Genomic DNA, 19,045 nt, shown 5'->3' with positions numbered 1-19,045 from the left:
TTCCCAGGGTCACACAGATAATAAATGTTGGAGTCAGATTTCAAGGCCAGGCAATCTCCCTCCAGAGTCTACACAATTAACCACTTCACTGTACAGATTAAATACTTGAGAACTCTGAGAGGGACATAAAGCCAAAAGGCAAATGAAACACAGAGAGACAAATAAAGTTCTTTATGTGGTTAAAGGTCATGGGTTCAGGGAGGAAAAAGTAAGCTTGGAAAGTTATGGACAAAGAGTGGCCGTTAGAGTTCATAGTTTTCAAGCCTGGGAAGCCCCGGGTTGTGGTAAGGTCAAGGGCCTGCCCCAAAATGGGGTTGCTGTAGAGAAGACGTGCTGGGTATTAAGTCTAAGGTTGTTTGATGGATCTCTCACATGAATTTTGAGTTTACCCTGAACAAATCTTAGATAAGAATGTGGTCATAAAGGAGGAGGGTAGGACGGGGAAAGCCATGTGGTATGGCCCAAAACAGAGATGTTATGCTAGGAAAGTGAAGTCATCATAATTGGGAGCTGACTAAGGGAGACGTAATTTGTATTATGACAAGGGGATTGCAGCCATCAGAAGTAGCCTTTCATTTAAATGGGAAGACAGGATATGCATATGAAGGAAAAAATGATGTTAATCCGTAAATGGCCCAGGACTCTGGCATAAACCTGAACAGATTTCTCCTTGGGGAAAAAAATCCATGAAAATTGGTATGTAAATTAAAAAACAAAAACTTCCCCTCCTTTTAACCTCACCCCCAGCATAAGTCCTTACTGGTATAGCTGTACAGAGATGATGAAACAATACTAACCACACTAACCACAAGCTCACAGGCCCATCCTTAAATTAATGCTATTTTCCACAGCTCTCCACCTCTGTAATCAAGATACACTTATGGAATTGATGGAAATAAACAGTCACGCTCTGAAATGTGTCCCCAAATTATCGTAAATGGTAAATGTAACAACAAAGTAGCAAGGAAATCACCTTGTTCGAGAACTATATGATGTTTACAGATACATCTCTGAAATGCAAAAGATATGCTGAGTTCCAATGAGCTTCTCTCCTTTTCAATATTATATTTTAAAAAAAGAGAAAATGCACATGTGTTTTTTTTTATCTGCTTCAGGGAACTCTCATAGTTTTTATTGTCTATATTTTCAGTGGCGCTCCCTGACTGCTCACTGCTGGAGTGCCTGGCATTGGGGACAGAAAAGCAATGTACCGTGGTCAAGAGGAAGTATCATAGCAGTTTCACTCTGAGCAGGCTCTTTGCCCAAAGTCCTAATTCAAGTGATGCTGAAGAGCTCTCTAGAGGTTGTAAAGAAAGGCAATTGCAAATGCATAGCCCACAAAATCACTTTTATTTGCTTTGAAGTGTACTTACGGAAGGATTTTCATTCTACTGTTCTTTATTGTTAGATATCCAGTCTCTTCAATGTGGGCAAGGCAATACGCTGTAGTATTTGGCCAAGAGGCCAATTGCAAGAATAAAAGGTAATTTTATTCCTTTCTTGAGAAATATTCCCCAAGTGCAGGAGACTACACTATACCTTAAACAAAAATCTTGTTTTTTCATTTCTAACTGATGAATTATAATTTATATGTGGTCTATGATCAATGAATATCACTGTGCTTATGATTCTAGATAGAGGTGCTTAGCACAGTGGAGGTGATGTCAGTTTTGTTCATACTTTAGTTTGCATCTAATTTAATGTTTACTTCTTTAGAAGGACTTGCATTTAGGCTTTTTTGGTTTTACTTCATAACAGAATATTATTGCAAAAATTACATTAAAGCATTAAAGGGATTCAAGGTAAATTTTCCCATATTCCCCTCATAATTCTCCATAATACATTCTACTTTTTATTACATGGGTGTGCTCATTTGTTACATAACTGTAGGTAGTAGTATTATGGATTGGTTTTTACATTTTACCAAATATTTTCCCCAGTTGCCTATCACCTCACATTATAGATATCCACTTATGCCAAAATCATTGATTAAGTAAGCCATCCTTTTTCCATTGCTTTAGAATATCACTTTGTTGTATAGTAAATTTCCATATATATCTAGATTTATTTATGGACTTTCAATTCTGTTTTACTCACTGGTTTGACTTTTTAATTTATTTTTAAATACAATAGCATAGTTCTTTAACACTGGTGACACCATGGCAACTCTTAATATCTTCTTTATATTTACCATAAAATATCTCTAGTAGACACAAAAATAAAGACTAGAGTAAAACAAAACTCATAAATCCACAAACTAAATATATTTTGGCATCTTTGTTCTATAGTTTCCATGCCTGTTCTTTGTAGATTTTTCTCTCATCCTACTGTCTAATTGATTAATCATATTTTCTCTATTGCATTTTTCAACTCATTTGCAAATTCTTTATTTTATTTATATTATTTTCATGAGAATATGTAAATTTTATACATACACTTGACTTGAAATCTGAAGTTCGTCAAAATCACCATCCCCTCCTGAACAATTAAAGACATTAGAAGACTTCAACTTTGATCTTACTGTCCTATCTTTCATGGCATTTTTTTTGATGTTTTTATTCCATCTTGTTTTTAACTCTATACCCTTAGAATTTATCCATATGTTTTTCAAGTTCATCAAAATGTTTTCCTTCCTTCTGGGCTGCATTTCCTTCTTGTTGAAACATACTTCATTTCCTTCTTGTGGAAATATACATTAAAAGTTGAGAGTGATCACCCAGAAATAGTAAAATCTCTAAGCTTTTGTCTGAAAGCATATCTGTTTTGCCATTACTCTTGAATGCTACTATTAGTGTGTATAAAGTTTTCTCTTTACCATTATATCCCCTCAGGTCAAACACGCTCTTAGTGCAAGGCATTGTGTTTCCTCCTCCTCTCTGGCCTTGTTCCTCCTTCCTCACCAGTGCTTCCTGGTTTGTTCCCTCAATTTATTCCTGTCTTGCTCAGGTTCCTTCTCCTCAGACAGGATTTCCGTTCACCTTCACCTTCCCTCACTGTACTATGATGTATCATCATTTATCGTTATGTGGTATTACATGAATACTGCCTGCCTCTCCCCTTGGAAGTTCAACCTCCTGAGAACAAGCACTTCATTTCATTTGTTGCTGTATCGTCAATGCATAGAACGTTGCCCGGCATTTGGTAGGTGCTCAAAGTATGATTGTTGAAAGAATTTATAAAATTTATAGAATTTATAGTGGATTTTGTACTATACTTTTAATTTCTTCTGAAACAGTGGTTATCAATTCTGGTTGCTCATTAGGATCACCAGAGGATCTTATGCCCAAATCTGACCCTTAGGTTTCAGATTCATGTGGCTTGGTGTGGTGGCAGAGCATCGGTGTTTTCAGAGAGCTACCCAGCAAATTCTAATATGAAGTTAGAGTGGAGGACTACTGAGGACTCTTCATTTCTCTTTCAGTTTGCTTCTCTCAACAGTGTACAATACAATTAATTAGATTCAAATTTATCAAATTTAAAACATGCTTCATTACTGCTTTTCCAGTTTGCAGCAGGTCATATTGACTATAGCTTCAGAATAAAATAATAATCACTCCCAACATCAGGACACTTTGTGTATTTGTCTTTTCCTTTTCCTCACGCTAATAAATAAAAATCTTTAGAACTCTCATTTTCCTCTCCCACACACAAATAGACCCACTTGGGACTTTCACAATGCTTGTCATTTTCATAATGCTGTCATTTTTTTCACATCCTTTCCAATGCTTTGCTTTTATTGTGCTATTTTAAAAATTTTAATTCTATAATGTATATAATAGTGTATATGCCAGATACTTCTGGTGATTTACTTAACAACCTTTTGATAGTTCTTCCTTGCTCATAGAACTCCATGATTTTTTGGGGAGTGAAGCCTCCAACTTTAGGGATAAACCTTTGTTAGTCTAAGACTATCATAATCATAGTCCCCTTTGCCATGAATTGTCTTATGGATGGTCATATCATCCAGTTTTGGCCAATGAGGAATTAGGGGAAGGTTTTTATTGTGCTTATGAGAAACATATTTTTCCCTGAAAAAAAATAAAGGTGCATTAGGAAAACGACCATTTGAACTCTTTTTCTGCTTCCTCTTTGTTCTATGAAAATAACTGGTTCTACAGCAGCCATCTTGTGACCATGGGATGATAATTAGCTAAAAATGACAAAATGGTAGGATACGAAAACCCAGCAAAAACAAAAAACAACAACAGTAATAAAAACAACCACAGTAATAAAAACAACCACAGCAAAAGAACCATGGGACCCTAATTTCTGAAGTTCCTGTAAAGTAAAAAAAAAGTCTACTGTTACAGTAATCCTCCCTTATCCATGAAGGATACATTCCCAGGCCCTCAGTGGATGCCTGAAACCATAGATAGTGCCGAACCCTATATATACTACGTTTTTTCCTATATTCTGCAGTTATCATGGACTGTGGCCGTAACTTTTGCAGTTTGAAGTAAGACAGCAAAACTAGCATGAATTTCTTTTTCCTTCTTTACAATTTCCTGGATAGAAGATTCATTCTTACCTTAGATCTTAGCAACCTCAGCATATGATTTTTTTCTCTCTTTATTAAGTAGATAACTTCCACCTTTTCATGTAAAGAAAGTACTTTACAGCTTCTCTTTGGTATATCTGAATTGCCAGCATCACTACTCTAATGCTTTGGGGCCATTATTAAGTAAAATAAGAGTTACCTGAACACAAGTACTGTGATACCATGACGGTAGATCTGATAACCCAGATAGCTACTAAAGAACTAAGGGTGTTACTGAACCCAAACACGGGTCTTTTAACCTGCTGCACAGTAGGGCCAATAAAGAAAAAAACTGAATCACCAGGCTTGTGGCAAGGAAAGAGGTTTACTATCGAAAGGCAGCCAGATTAGGAGAAGGGAGTTAGAACTCAGATCCACCTCCTCAAAGGGAAGCAGGTAGGGCTCTTTATCTGAGATTTTAGGTAGGAGAGGGAGAGCATGTGGCTGTGCTGGTTGGTGCCTTCCCACCAACCTGTGTTTGACCTTAAAGACTGAATTTCTTTTCCCTTGACTTTCTGGACTTTTCTGGTTAGTTTTCATCTTCAGCCTACATTTGGCCTTGTGAGGCTGAATCTTGATGTCTGGAACTTGACTTTCTGGGAAAGACAGCCCACTCATGTACTACCAAGGGACAGAAAGATCTAGCTAGTTTTAAACAACAGTTGATTATGCTGAATATGCATAGCTGCAGTTAGGAAAGCTTATCTCAAAGTTTTTTGCTCTAGGGAAGATTTTTTAACTTCTTCATGCTCAGTTTCAACTGGTGGGTAGCATATAGAGCGTGGATATGCTGGACAAAGGGATGATTCATGTCCCGGGAAAGACAGAGTGGGATGGTGCAAGATTTCATCACACTACTCAGGATGGTGCACAATTTAAAACTTATGAATTGTTTATTTCTGGAATTTTCCATTTAATATTTTCTGATCTTGGTTGACTGCGGGTAACTGAAACTGCAGAAAGTGAAACTGTGGATAAGGGGAGACTACTATATTTAGAATTCCTGTCATTTGCACTTGAACACAATCAAACTGGACACAAATTTCACTCTTGTTTCAAAAACTCTTATCTAACACATTTTTGTAACTGCCAATCACACCTATAATCAATATATATTTAACTATATGTTGCAAGATGCATCACCACTGATAATATTCCTTTTTTCTCTTCCTTCATGTTGAGACCAGAGCATTTTTTTCTGGGCACTGTGTTGAAATGCAGTTTGAATCTTTGCGTACTTGTTGCGTACATATTACTTCCCTTTGCTTAATAGTATAATGTTCTTGGGTCCCAGTCTTTTTGCTCAGGAATCTATAAATTAATTGCATTGCCTTATTGTTTTCAGTATTGCAGATTTAAAGTGCCATGTTAGTCTGGTTCTCTTTTCCTTGCCTTGCCTTTATGTCAGGAAGTGTGTGAGATTTCCTCTATCTTTCAGGAGTTTTAGAGGCACATCCAGAGGCCTTTGTGTTTTTGCTAATCCTGAGTGAAACTTTCAACCAGCTCTTTCTATCCTCAGATCAACAGATATTTTTGTCTACAAGCTTGTCTTCACTTGTTTCTTCTTCTTCTTTTAGATTTTAAAATATTTTTATGAGCCATCTCCTCATTCCATCTTCCAATACTTTCAATTTCTGTTATCCTTGGATTTTTGCTCAGTGTCATGAGATAAATTTTCGATCTTCTAGGCCACTGTTTCAGTTCTCTACAGTGTTCATCTTCTCATTAAGTTCTTTGATAAAAGCATCCTGAAAGTAATTTTTTTGTGTGTGAGGATAATTAGCCCTGAACTAACATCCATTGCCAATCCTCCTCTTTTTGCTGAGAAAGATTGGCCCTGGGCTAACATCCATGCCCATCTTCCTCTACTTTATATGGGATTCTGCCACAGCATGGCTTGATAAGCGGTGCATTGGTCAATACCCGGGTTCCAAACTTGCAAATCCCGGGCCATCGAAGCAGAGTGTGCAAACTTAACCACTGTGCCATTGGGCCGGGCCCTGAAAGTAATTTTTTAAGTTAATACTTAATGATATATTTGAAAACTTTTATTATTTTTACTTTTGGTAAAGTTTTTACCTTCTTCCTAAAACACTTTTGTTTCAAAGAGGTCACGTGTTCTGGGTTCAAGCTTGGTTTCCTTCTTTCTGATCATTGAATTTCTTCTGATTATCTGTCTATCTATCCATCTATCTCTGCCTGCTCCTGGTTTCACCAGGCCAACCTACAGTATCATTAAGTATCTAGTAGTGGCAAATTAGAGTGGTTGATATCTTGTGGGCCAATGGTGAGTAATTCAACAAATCATTTACTTTCTGCTGAGGCATATGGAGGAGTGGTCCCTGCGCGCACGTGCGTACACACACACACCACCCGCTAGATTTCAACATGTGCAAACAGCAGCTCTCTTGCAACCTCACGGCCAGAAAAAGGCGGTCACAGCCAGCAAAGAACTCATGAGCACAGTCAACTTCAGCTTTTTTCAAAGAAAAATGGTAGATCTCCAGAGGCTGGATAAGCTGCAGAGAGCCTTTAAGTAATTAACTAGCCCATGACTTGTTGTTTATGGTCTTTAGGCTCCCTCATCCATTCTTAAGCAACATTTGTTTTCTGCTTCATCAATTCCCTAGGAAACAAGGCCTAAAATGCATTTTCCAGGATGTACGCCTTTTCATTCCAAAGAAGCATTTAAGAAGGTGTTTACAGGAAGATGGTTTCCTAAAATCCCAAAGTTCAATATTCTTTCGTCTAAAGTTCATTTTAGAGGACTTTGAAATATCATATTTTCACACAAATTATACATATTTTTCATCATAACTGGGAAGGATAAGTGAAAATAGAAAAAAATTCTTAAAAACATTTAAATTCAAAATTTAAGACCAGAATTGTAGTGGATATCATTCATGTTATTGGCTAGCATGTCAAATACGCTTTATGATATATGATTACATTGAGTGGGAAGAGAGTATAATTTTCCCCAGATTTTGCTTAATGAGCTCAAATTAAAATGCTCACCTATAAAATATATGAAAAATAAATGATATCTTTTGAGATTACCAGATCAATTTTATAAGATACATATATTTAAGTATCTAAGGTTTGTTTTCTTATCTAAGTAAACTCAAATCTTTACATATCTATAAAATTTGTCATTTATAATTAAAACTATAATGTTAAACTGGGGAAAACTTACATGCAATATGCATCATACTAAATTTCCCTATACTGCTGGTTCTCAAACATTAATGTGTATCAGAATCATCTGGAGAGTGTGTTAAAACAGAGATTGCTATGTGTCACCCACAGAATTTCTGATTCAGTAGTTCTGGAGTAGAGTCAGAGAATTTGCATTTATAATACTTTCTCAGGTGATGCTGATTCTGCTAGTCCAGGAACCACACTTTAGGAACCATGGCTCTAGACATAGGAGCCCTTGATTCACTTTGAAAATGCATTTACATCCTTGAGAAAGCAATGGTGCATTCAATACTTCAACTATTGACATTTTATTTGCTACTCTTTTGTCTTTTATTTTTGTTTTTATCTTTTTGTGTTTACTTTTTTAAGGGAAAATAAGTGGCATGCTTTCTCTACTCTGCTTCCTTTTCAAGGTTTCAAACAGGAAATGCACACTGGTGGATTCTTTCATTAGTTACAGGGTGAATGATCAACCTTGAAGAGCTGAAACAGTGTACTTCACTGCCAAAGATGCTCCATAAAGCCTTGTTGCCCTTACCCCATGACGGTCTGTGATGAGTGATCTGCAGAATGGATAAAAGCAAAGTAGCTGCTTTGTGGCATTGGCTTTTATTACTGTAAATGATATCATGTGTTTGCATTTACTTTAAAGTTGATCAAATGTAATAGGAGACAGTGTTGACAGATGCAGAAAAAGTGTTAACCTTTCCTTTTATCTTTCTTGCTCGTGTGCATCTTGTACCGTAGGCTTCTTAGATAGTTTTATTAGCTGATAGATGAAATGTTGAACAAAATACCCACACAAAGAATTCCATTATTAGAAAGAGTGGTCTGTAACTCTATAAATAATATAGTCAACTGCTTGGTTCATGTATGGTAATACCAGACATTTTAACTAAATAAAATGCTTTTGAATAAAAGTGCACCATTAAAAGAAAATTAACTTGTTTTGAGTGTAAATTGAATTTATATTGACTAATTGAGTCCAGGCATGTAGATAATGTGTTTATGCTATATGTGATTTTCAAGAAGTCTAACTCAGTTGTTTTATGTGAATTGAGATCACAGTTTTTTCTTAAAACTCGATATTAAAATTATTATCAAAGATTATATTGTCATTTCATTTTCTACATATTTATTAAACTAAATGGACATCATAGAGAGCAAGGATTTGTAGGCCTTCCTTCAAGCAGATGAAAGGATTCTATTTTATCCTATGAAGCTAGTGTAGGATCCCGTGGGGATATATAAAAACACTCTGTCTACAACACTGAACATATCTATCAGAGTGTAAACTTTATTTTATACTGAATGAAATGGGAAAACATTTTGCAACTATAAACTGATATATTTTAATTTTCGTTATATCACCATTGCTTGCAATTCCACTTCTGAAGCCAGAAGTATGTAAGATGAAAAAGTTGGTTCCTTGCCCTTTTTAGCAAGACAAAAGCAAAGAAAGTTCCTAATTGTCTTGAGAGTATTTTATTTTTTCATTCCTTTTTCACCCCCTTAGTGAACACCTGCCCTCTAATACCTGCCTTGGCTCCTGTGGCAGCCTGGGAGATTCACAAATCGATTCACAAATCTATTAGTCAGTAGAGTTAATGGGATAAAGGGTATTGTTGGTTACGTAAAATGTAAAATATGCACAGGAAATACAGTCTGAGCTGTCTGGCAGTAGAGAGTATAGAGACTACTGTTTGTCATTTATCAAATAATGTAAATCTACAATTATTTGTTTTATTATTTGGTAAAGTTTTTTAAATATAACCACTTTTGGCCATAAGTGCAAAAAAGTGCGTCTTTAATTAAAAGTTAAGTAAGGAATTTCCGTGTCTCAAAAAAGTTAATAATGAATATGTTATTGTAAAAAATATTTATTCACATTCAATAGCTACCATGTAGGCCTTATAGATATTGCTGATCACATTAATAGCAGAAGATACAAATCATCTGAAGAAGATTCAATATCTACTTAAAGAATTAGTCATTATGTTAAGAAGACTATATGAGGTGCATTTGTATATCACTCTAGTAACTAAGACTTTTCATGTGGAACAAGGGACTATTTTAATTTAAAGCCATTTCACTCATTTGATTTCAAATTTCCTTGTGTATTTACCCATGAAGCAATTGCTCTCCATATTGGCTCTGTTAGCAGAAAATCTTCTCAAACAGTTAAATGATACCAGTTTTATATCAGTGTCCTCAGCTGCTACAAATAGAATTTTAAAATGTGGTTCATTTTGTTCCATACATTTCATAGACTCAAAGTAAAACATGTTGGAAGTTAATTCTGTCAAAAACAAAACATTTGGGGCCAGCCATTGTGGCCTAGTGGTTAAGTTCGGCATGCTCTGCTTTGGTGGCCCGGGTTCGGTTCCCTGGCTTGGGCCTACTCCACTTGTCTGTCAGTGGCCACGCTGTGGCGGTGGTTCACATACAAAAAAGGAAGATTAGCAACACATGTTAGTTCAGGGCAAATCTTCCTCAGCAAAAAATATCTACATCTGTTGTTATTGTGCATGCCATTGTATATTTAAATAAATGTTTAAACATTGAAGATAATGTTTCTTTGTTTTGTGGTAATAACATGAATTAAAAATAAAAATAAAAATCAGAGAGAAAAAATGCACTCACTAAATTAAAAATACTTATGGAAGTTGGTTATAAATGCACTTGATTGTGGTGTACATGTAATATAGTTGCATGAAAACATATGAAATTTATACAAATTAAAATAAAAATGGTAATTATTAAAAGTTATACAATTTCTTGTCAAACTAACACCAAATAGAAGAAGATAACTTTTTAACTTGGCAATGTGAACTTTTCTTTTCCTTTACCTGTCGCAAGTTAAATTTTAGATTAGATTTGTGGTTGCTGGACAAACGAGTTATTTTGACAACAAATTATTTTGCAACAGGATTCTTCCTTATAAAGGAATAATTATCCCAAACAAATAAGAGGAGAAGGAAGAAAGAGGGTAAAGGAAAGTTCCATATAAGTGTTCTTCTGCAGTTCTGAATTTTGAAATTCTCATTCAGGTTATAGGTGTCATCTTGGAACATACTATGAGAAACTGGATTTTGGGTAAGGCTAGCCAGAAAGAGAGCTTATAGCTAGTCATAGGGAAGTCAAAGCCAGCTTAGTTCATCCCTGGAATTTAGCACATGGAGCCATGCTGGTCTCCTGAACTTAAATGACCCAAAGTGCAGCCACATACATTTATATCCACATCATAATTAGATACTGAAAAGAAAATAATCTCTCTCTTTCCCAGACTTGAGTGACCTGGTGTAAAGGCAAAAGTTCTTAGATAATCATAGCTAGAAAACAGCTTCTTATTTTAGAGTTTTGGAAGAATAATGAACACACTGCATACATAATTTCTGAAGTATATGACTTACAAAAATGAATGGACAGGTTTGACAGGTTTTATAAAGCAATTTTTGGGGAGAAACAATTCGACAACCTACAGAAATGCAAGTAGTTACTGTTCTATGGGTGTTGTAAGCATAGTTCTAATACTTTTCTGTTTTCTCATTATGGGTGTTGATGAACAGGTTTTTAGTTTTCTTTGTCAATAGATTAGATGAGTAATAAGCTGAATGTAGCTGTCAGCTAAGTTTTTATTATACATAATAATATTGACCTTTCAATTTGCTAACCACAGAGGATTTTGATTTATAAGACATACAGGAGGATAAAAGACTCTGAAGATGCCAGAAGGCCTATGTATGACCATTTTGAGTAGATATGAAAACAAAGACAACAGAAAGTTAAAAGTAATTTGAAATCCTTTAAAAAAATTTTTTTCCAGGTACATATTCCACCTATTTTCTTACCAAATTTGTTTATATGGAACTACTTTATATGTAGAACTTCAGAATTGTGATGTAAAAGGAAACCTCAGGCCAAATAGTCATATGTCTACTATTATATAGAGAAAGAAAAGGCACAGGAGAATTATTTACTTTATAGAAGATCACATATTTCTTAGTAATGGCAATTCTACATCCAGAATCTGGCTCTTCTGAATCCCTAACCACTATTCTTTTTTTATATCATTTAATGTATATTGCTATAATTACTTTTAGAGATTGGGTTGGGCGATAGCAGATCTATTGCTTATAAGGGTGGCCTATGAAAAGAAGTAAACAATAATACACTATAGTCCTCAACAAATGATATCTAGACCACTTATTTTCTTGTTTCTTTTTCTGCTATTTAACTTCTAGATACTCATAGCTAGAAAACAGCTTCCTTTTCATTTTAGAGTTTTGGAAGAATGATGTGCAACTGCATCACATAATTTTTAAATCATATTATATGTAAAAATGAATGGATAGGAAGATAGTTTAACATACACTTAAAATTATATTTTTGGGAGAAACAATGAGTTAAAGATTCAACTATGCAATGACAGAGAACAATATTAATATCCTCTTTCTTTTCCTTTAACCACTGATCCTTGTATTACTGTCCCCAAGTGACTCCCTAGTCCTATAATCTCATATTAATGACATCCCAAACTACATCCACATACTTTTCTTTACATTTTACTTTATGTTCCTCACAATACGATGTTTATTCAAGTTATCGTCCAATACCTTGCTTCCTTCTCTACTGCAATCTGTTCTTTTTCTTTTCTCAAGATATTCTCATTATTTAGATCCCTTTTAGCCTTTGAGAGAACACTCTGATTTGTTGTGGCCCTAAGATGCCCCTTAACATATAAACTCTTTGTGGTGTATATATGATTTAGAGTTGGCAAAATTGTCATTAAGAAACAAATATCTTCAGGATTTTAGTGATTTAACATAACAAACATTTTTCACCCATGCTGCATTTCTAATGCTGGTTGGAAGAAGGACTTGACACACAATCACTCAAGACTGAAGCTGATAGAGACTTCATCTCAACACAAGATTTCACAATCACTGAGGCAGAGGGAAAGAATGTGGTGAATTGCGTGCTAGTTCATATAGCTTCCTTGTAGAAGTGTCACATGCATTTCTACTCTCATTTCATTGCCAAGATTAAAACAATAGCCGTCTCTAACTTCAAAGAGGGATCCGCTGGGAATTGTAAACCTACTCTTTGCCTGGAGGGAAAATTAGAACATTTTTGATAGCAGGTATTATTCTATGTACTCAAACTTTAAATTTCACTCTCACATTTTGTGGTAGGCAGGATTCTGACACGACTTCAAGATTTCCATCCCCAGGAGTATAATCAGTATTATCTCTTTCCTTGAGTTGGGCGGAATCTGTAGATATGATATTACTCCCGTGATTAGGCTACATTAGATGGCAAAGGTGAAGGGATTTTGCAGATGTAATCAAAGTCCCAAACAAGTTGATTTTGAGTTAGTCAAAAGAGAGATCATTTTAGGTAGGCCTGACTTAATCAAATGATAGTTCTTAAAATAGAGATTGGATCCTTCATGAAGAAAGTGACTCTTCTTTTTTCCAGCTTTGAAGAAATAAGCTGCCATGTTGTGAGATGGTCTGTGAGAGGGCTTTTGAGAGGACCATGTGGCAAGAAACCGAGGGGCCTCTGGGCATGGAGAGAGACCTCTAGCTAACAGCCATCCTAAATTGCGGCCTAGGAAGACACAGCTGAGAATCCAGCTAGACGTGCCTAGACTCTGGAACCACAGAATTTGTGAGATGGTAAATGTATGCTGTTTTAAGCCACTATGTTTGTGATAATTTGCTACACACTAATAGAAAAAGAATACACATTTCCATGTTATTACGAATCATCTATTTTGTACATTTTTTTGGTAAAGTAGATTGTATATTTGAGTATATTTTTGTTTTTTTGAGTATATTTTTGAGTATTGAGTATATTTTTGAGTATAATTGATTGCCTATTCCATCATTTCCCAAACATTAATATGTGCTTATCATGAGCCAGAAATGGTGATATAGGTAATATACTGATAAACACATCAAGAGTTTTAAGTTTTTGTGATAGAGATAAGAAATAAATACATGGTTCATAAAAAGCTGCATGCACCCCTGTGTTCATTGCAGCCTTATTCACGATAGCCAAGACTTGGAAGCAACCTAAGTGCCCATCAAGGGACGAATGGATAAAGAAGCTGTGGTATATATACACAATGGAATACTACTCAGCCATAAGAAATGACGAAATCCAGCCATTTGTGACAACATGGATGGACATTGAGGGTATAATGCAAAGTGAAATAAGTCAGAGGGAGAAGGTCAAATACCGTATGATTTCCTTCATTAAGTAGTAGATAATAACAACAATAAACAAACACATAGGGACAGAGATTGGATTGGTGGTTACCAGAGGGGAAGGGGGGAGGGAGGAGGGTGAAAGGGATAATTCGGTACATGTGTGTGGTGATGGGTTGTAATTAGTATTTTGGTGGTGAACATGATGTAGTCCATGCAGAAATAGAAGTACAATGATGTACACCTGAAATTTTTACAATGTTATAAACCAATGTTACTGCAATAAACAAAAAATTAAAAAAAAAAAAAAAAAAAAAAAAAAGCTGCATTTTATACATGCAGTCTTTAATAAAGTACAGTGATTCATTCACTCATTCATTCATTCTTTCATTCACTTAGTCCACTGATACGTTCTGAATGTCTATAACATTTCAGGATATGGGGGACAGATAAAGGTTTACAGAATAGGTGACATATGAGATGGTCTTTAAAAGGGATTTGTGCCTGGCCATGCATTAAATAGAAAGATGAAAAGAACATATCTTGACATGTACACAAATAATGCAAGCCCTTTATGAGGTAAAGGGCATGGTAAATTCTCTACGTCTGAGGGTGGAAAATGCCAGAATCTAAGTGGCAAATGGAATACTAGTCATGGAGGAGGGGACCCTTTAAATCTCAATCCATCATTGAGTTTGATGTTTTTCTACCTGGATCTGAGGACAGCAAAGAAGATTAGTTGAAGGAACTTCTTTTCAATTCTTTTGCAGAATTTGGTCATTGTTCATTCATCAGAGGATTTTAAATGTGAGACGATCTCACCGAGAATGACCCAGTCTACAGGCATCCATGTGGTTTGACATTCCCCAGTGAATTTCATCCTTGAGCCTCTAAGCCTTAGAGCAAGGCAGACAAAGAGCAGCTGAACAGAAATATCAGAGAACAGTATAAATCTTACCTTAATTTTCTTGGAGTTGTTTCTGGCTTTATCATAACTTTTTAGAAATGTTATATGGAAGTAAGTGATAGGAATAAGGATAAGAACTAACCACCCGTTTTTCTTTTCCAGCTTCGGTCAATCAACAGAAAGCATGCTGTCAACATCCTTCACCTCTGATATCTAGTCAAGCAGGCTCAGCCAGAGATTGATTCACAATTGAACTATGTTTTCACATGATTAACCTACTCATTCACACCTGAGCCACATTATAAGGATGGAATGGGGAAGCTTTCACTTTTGCAGTCCATGCTCTATCACTCCTGTGAAGAGGCCTCACGATGACATTGCTCCCAATCTTGTGCTATTTACTGATGACATTGCTCCCAATCTTGTGCTATTTATGCTCCCAATCTTGTGCTATTTACTAACAGAAAATTAACTTTAGAGCGGAAAAAAAGGTCAACTGCTAATTCTATTATTTAACACTTAATTTTGTGAAATTAGTTTCATCTTTAAACTTTAACGCCAAATTCTATTTTCAATTTCTAACACCCGAAAAAAAAGTCTGTATCTCAAATTTAATAAAAACAGTTTAAAATTTGCAAATGAGGAAGTGATTTGAATTAAACTGAATCTAGGATTTCTCTCTTATTGATATTTTTGGCATTTTTGTAGGGAAACTGCAATATGTGGCATTCCACAGGAATAGAGAAAAGCAGACTGAATGATTCTTTCTAATCTGCTAAAATATCAACCTCATAGAAAAATCATCCCAATATTGTAATATAAAATTTAAACTTTTTGCTTAAATTTTTCTTTTCTATTACTCTAAGTTGTGGAAGCTGGACTTTAGTTTCTCATTTAGAGTCTTCATACTGCTTTTGAGCTAAGTAAAATTGACAAAATTAAACATATTACGCTTATGTTAAAATTGCACCCTATTGCAAGAGTCAGCTGAAACATTAGCTGTACTTCATAATCATTTCACTTAGTTTTATTATAGTTAAAAATGCAACAGATGCCATAAAATTTCTAAGAAGTAGTATGAATTGAAAGTCATTTGTGGGTGTAATAATATTATTCTTCTTTAATTTTTAAAAGAAATCTTAATCTCTAGATCACAGTTGGAAAAATGCAGTCAGGAAGTATGCCAACACCAGCTTTAGTTCCTCCCCCCAAAAGAAAAGATCATCCCAAAAAAGAGTGCCATTTAATTCCTAGTGACTGCACATTTCATGATATCTCACAAAACATGTCTATTTTGGTACTAAATACTGTACCCTGGCAGAGTTTGTGCTAGCACTTCTGCAAAAGTAGCCAATTCCCTCCTCTTGATCAAATGAATATGCTTTCTACTCTAGGAGTGAATCTCAGTATTTTAGAACTTTTGACTTTTTCACCATTACCTCTAAAATGTGAAAAGATCCAACTTAGGAGTGTCAGAGTGAGTTGAATAGAGAGGCTGTGTGATGTTCAGTGATTTCCCAAATACATTGTTTGGTATCCATTTTATAAAAGTTATGCCATGTAGACAGTGACAGACTTTGAGGTTAAACTTTGCAGAGTGCAAAGTTTAGTGATGGAGAAATGTTACTAACATGGTTTAATGGGTTGGATTCAACATCATTTTACACTGGACCATTGTCATGTTTTGGAGAACATTTTGGCCAGCAGTTAATACGAATGAGTGCATAACTAGCCAGGTTGTAATAGGCGAGTACTCAAGTTCTATTTCACATTATTTTTGTTTCTATTTTCTTCCAGGTTCCTTACGTATATTATTCCTTTCTCTAATAATGGTTCCCATGTTAGGGATCTCATTATCCTGTTTATACTTGAGGAAACTGAGGCTTAGCAAGATTAGGTATATTCATATTCATTCATTCATTCATTTATTCATGCATGCGTGCATAAATCATTTATCTAGTCATGAATTTTTAATACTTTGATTACCTAACTTGTGCACAGCACTGTCTTGTGTGCTAAAGAATCCTAACAGAATTCTAAATCTAGTAAACGGCAGTCCCAGGATTGTGAACGGAGAACCACTGTCTCAGGCCTGTGATTCCACACCCTTGTAAATATTATGAAGAAGAGGCTAAGTTGAAGTTTCAATTTAGAATCAATGTGTTGAAATTGCAGTAGTCTTTGGAACCTAAGAAGAATCTCAGTAGCTCGCATATCAATTTGATGAGCCAACTTGAAGCTCTTGTGCTACTGACTAGCGGAGTGTAGTACTTTTTTCTTTGCTCTTAGCCTCTCTGATCTGGTTGTTATAGTTTGTGGTGTTTTGGGGACTGAGTTAAGCCCAATGTAGAGTTGCTTCAATAAAGGCCAAGTGTAGGGGATTACCTGACCTCTTTCGACACATTGTTAGCCCCAAACCATCAACGTGGTTGTTAGGATACAACAATGTGTGAAGAATTCATTGAAAGCTGGGGATTCCCCGGAAAGAACAGGAAATCCACGTCTCTGGCACCATATAAATGGCGCACTCCAATCTGGAATTACAGGCCTACAGGGAAATTCACTAAAGATTTTAAATTAAAATCAAATAAATCCTGCATTAGAAAAGGCAATTTCTGTGACTGTGATAGCTAAATTAACTCTTATTTCCCAGGTTGAGGAGTTTGACAAGCAACTGCAATGCTGTGATAATACGTTTGACAGATAAACAATACTGTGAAATGAAGCAAGTCGTATTTTTTTAAATATCATAATAACTAATGCTTTCATTTAGTACAGATTTTAATGCATCATAAAAGAAATGATGTGATAATATATTTTACTAAAGAGTTTAGCAGTGGGAGTAAAACTCAATTAAGGCCAGACTCATTAACACTTAATTTCATTTGGGCCTTTATTGCTTGTAATTGTACAGTTTCTGAACTTGATCCCTCACTCTCATATTTCTAGTGAGCCTTACATCTATCATGGAAGACGGTAGTTCTCTGTGAAAGCACCCTGGATGAATTTTTCAGTTATGGAGAGACACGTATTTCTTTTAGAGCTGACATGCCCCTGACTTAAGAGAGCATGAGCTGGTAGGGAATCAGATCCTTGTAATTGTGAAGATGATTCCAAGTGATTTGAGATAATGGAAGGAAAATGCAATTTTGACATATATCAGTAGTTTCGTGTACATGGTATAAATAACACCTGCAATTTTGGAATAGGCAAATTCCACTGGATTGAAGCCAAATCTAGGATTTTCAGACACATGTAAGTAGTCTGACACTCCTTTGGAACTAGTAATTTCAAAGTTGGAAATAGTACTGTTTATTTGAAAAATAAAGTATTATAACAATATTTGTATTGGTTTTCTCAGCAGAAGGCATGTATTACTCTGTTACTCCAGTATTTTGCTGGAGAAAACTTAATGTTCCAATATATTCTTTAAGCAAAGAAGAATTTATTTTATAATTTTATTAAAATTTTATAATTATTCTATATCTAAGCAAAAGAAAAGTCCAAAGCTTACCATTATAAAAACCCAGGTAACCACTGTCAAAATCTAATAAATATTAAATGTTTACCTTGATAACTTCAGAATTATTATTATTATTTTTTTTGGTGAGGAAGATTAGCCCTGAGCTAACATCTGTGCCAATCTTCCTCTGTCTTGTATGTGGGTTGCCGCCACAGCATGGCTCATGAGTGGTGTAGGTCCGCACCCGGGATCCGAACCTGCGAACCCAGGCCACTGAAGCAGAGAGTGCCGAACTTAACCACTACACTATGGTGCTGGCCCCTCAAATAGATGTTACAGAAAAAGTTAAGGAGATGATGTTCCCTTTGTACCTGTTCTCAATCTCATTCCACTCCTTCTTTCACAAAAGCAACCATTATTTTAAGATTGAGGTGTATCCAGGTTGTAATCTTTTAGTGTTATTTATATCCACAGTACATTGGATTGTCATGTGTGTTGTGAAGGGCAGGGGCTCTCTAGACAGAACTGGGTCCCTTTCGACCTCTCACATAATATGGTGTCAGGCTATACTTATCATTCTACAGCTTGTTTATTACCTTAGTGTTTTTGAGATCTATCAATTTTGATATATGAAGATCTGATCAGCAGATATAGCGTTCTATACATATTCTTTTACTTGCTTGTTTTTCCAAGTTTGCTGTTTTTGTGATCTACCATTTTATATA

Source organism: Ceratotherium simum, chromosome 19 (genome assembly GCF_057802395.1).
Source record: "Ceratotherium simum simum isolate JZ-2026a chromosome 19, ASM5780239v1, whole genome shotgun sequence".
Classification (NCBI taxonomy): domain Eukaryota; kingdom Metazoa; phylum Chordata; class Mammalia; order Perissodactyla; family Rhinocerotidae; genus Ceratotherium; species Ceratotherium simum.
Note: the sequence above shows the minus strand (reverse complement) of the source record.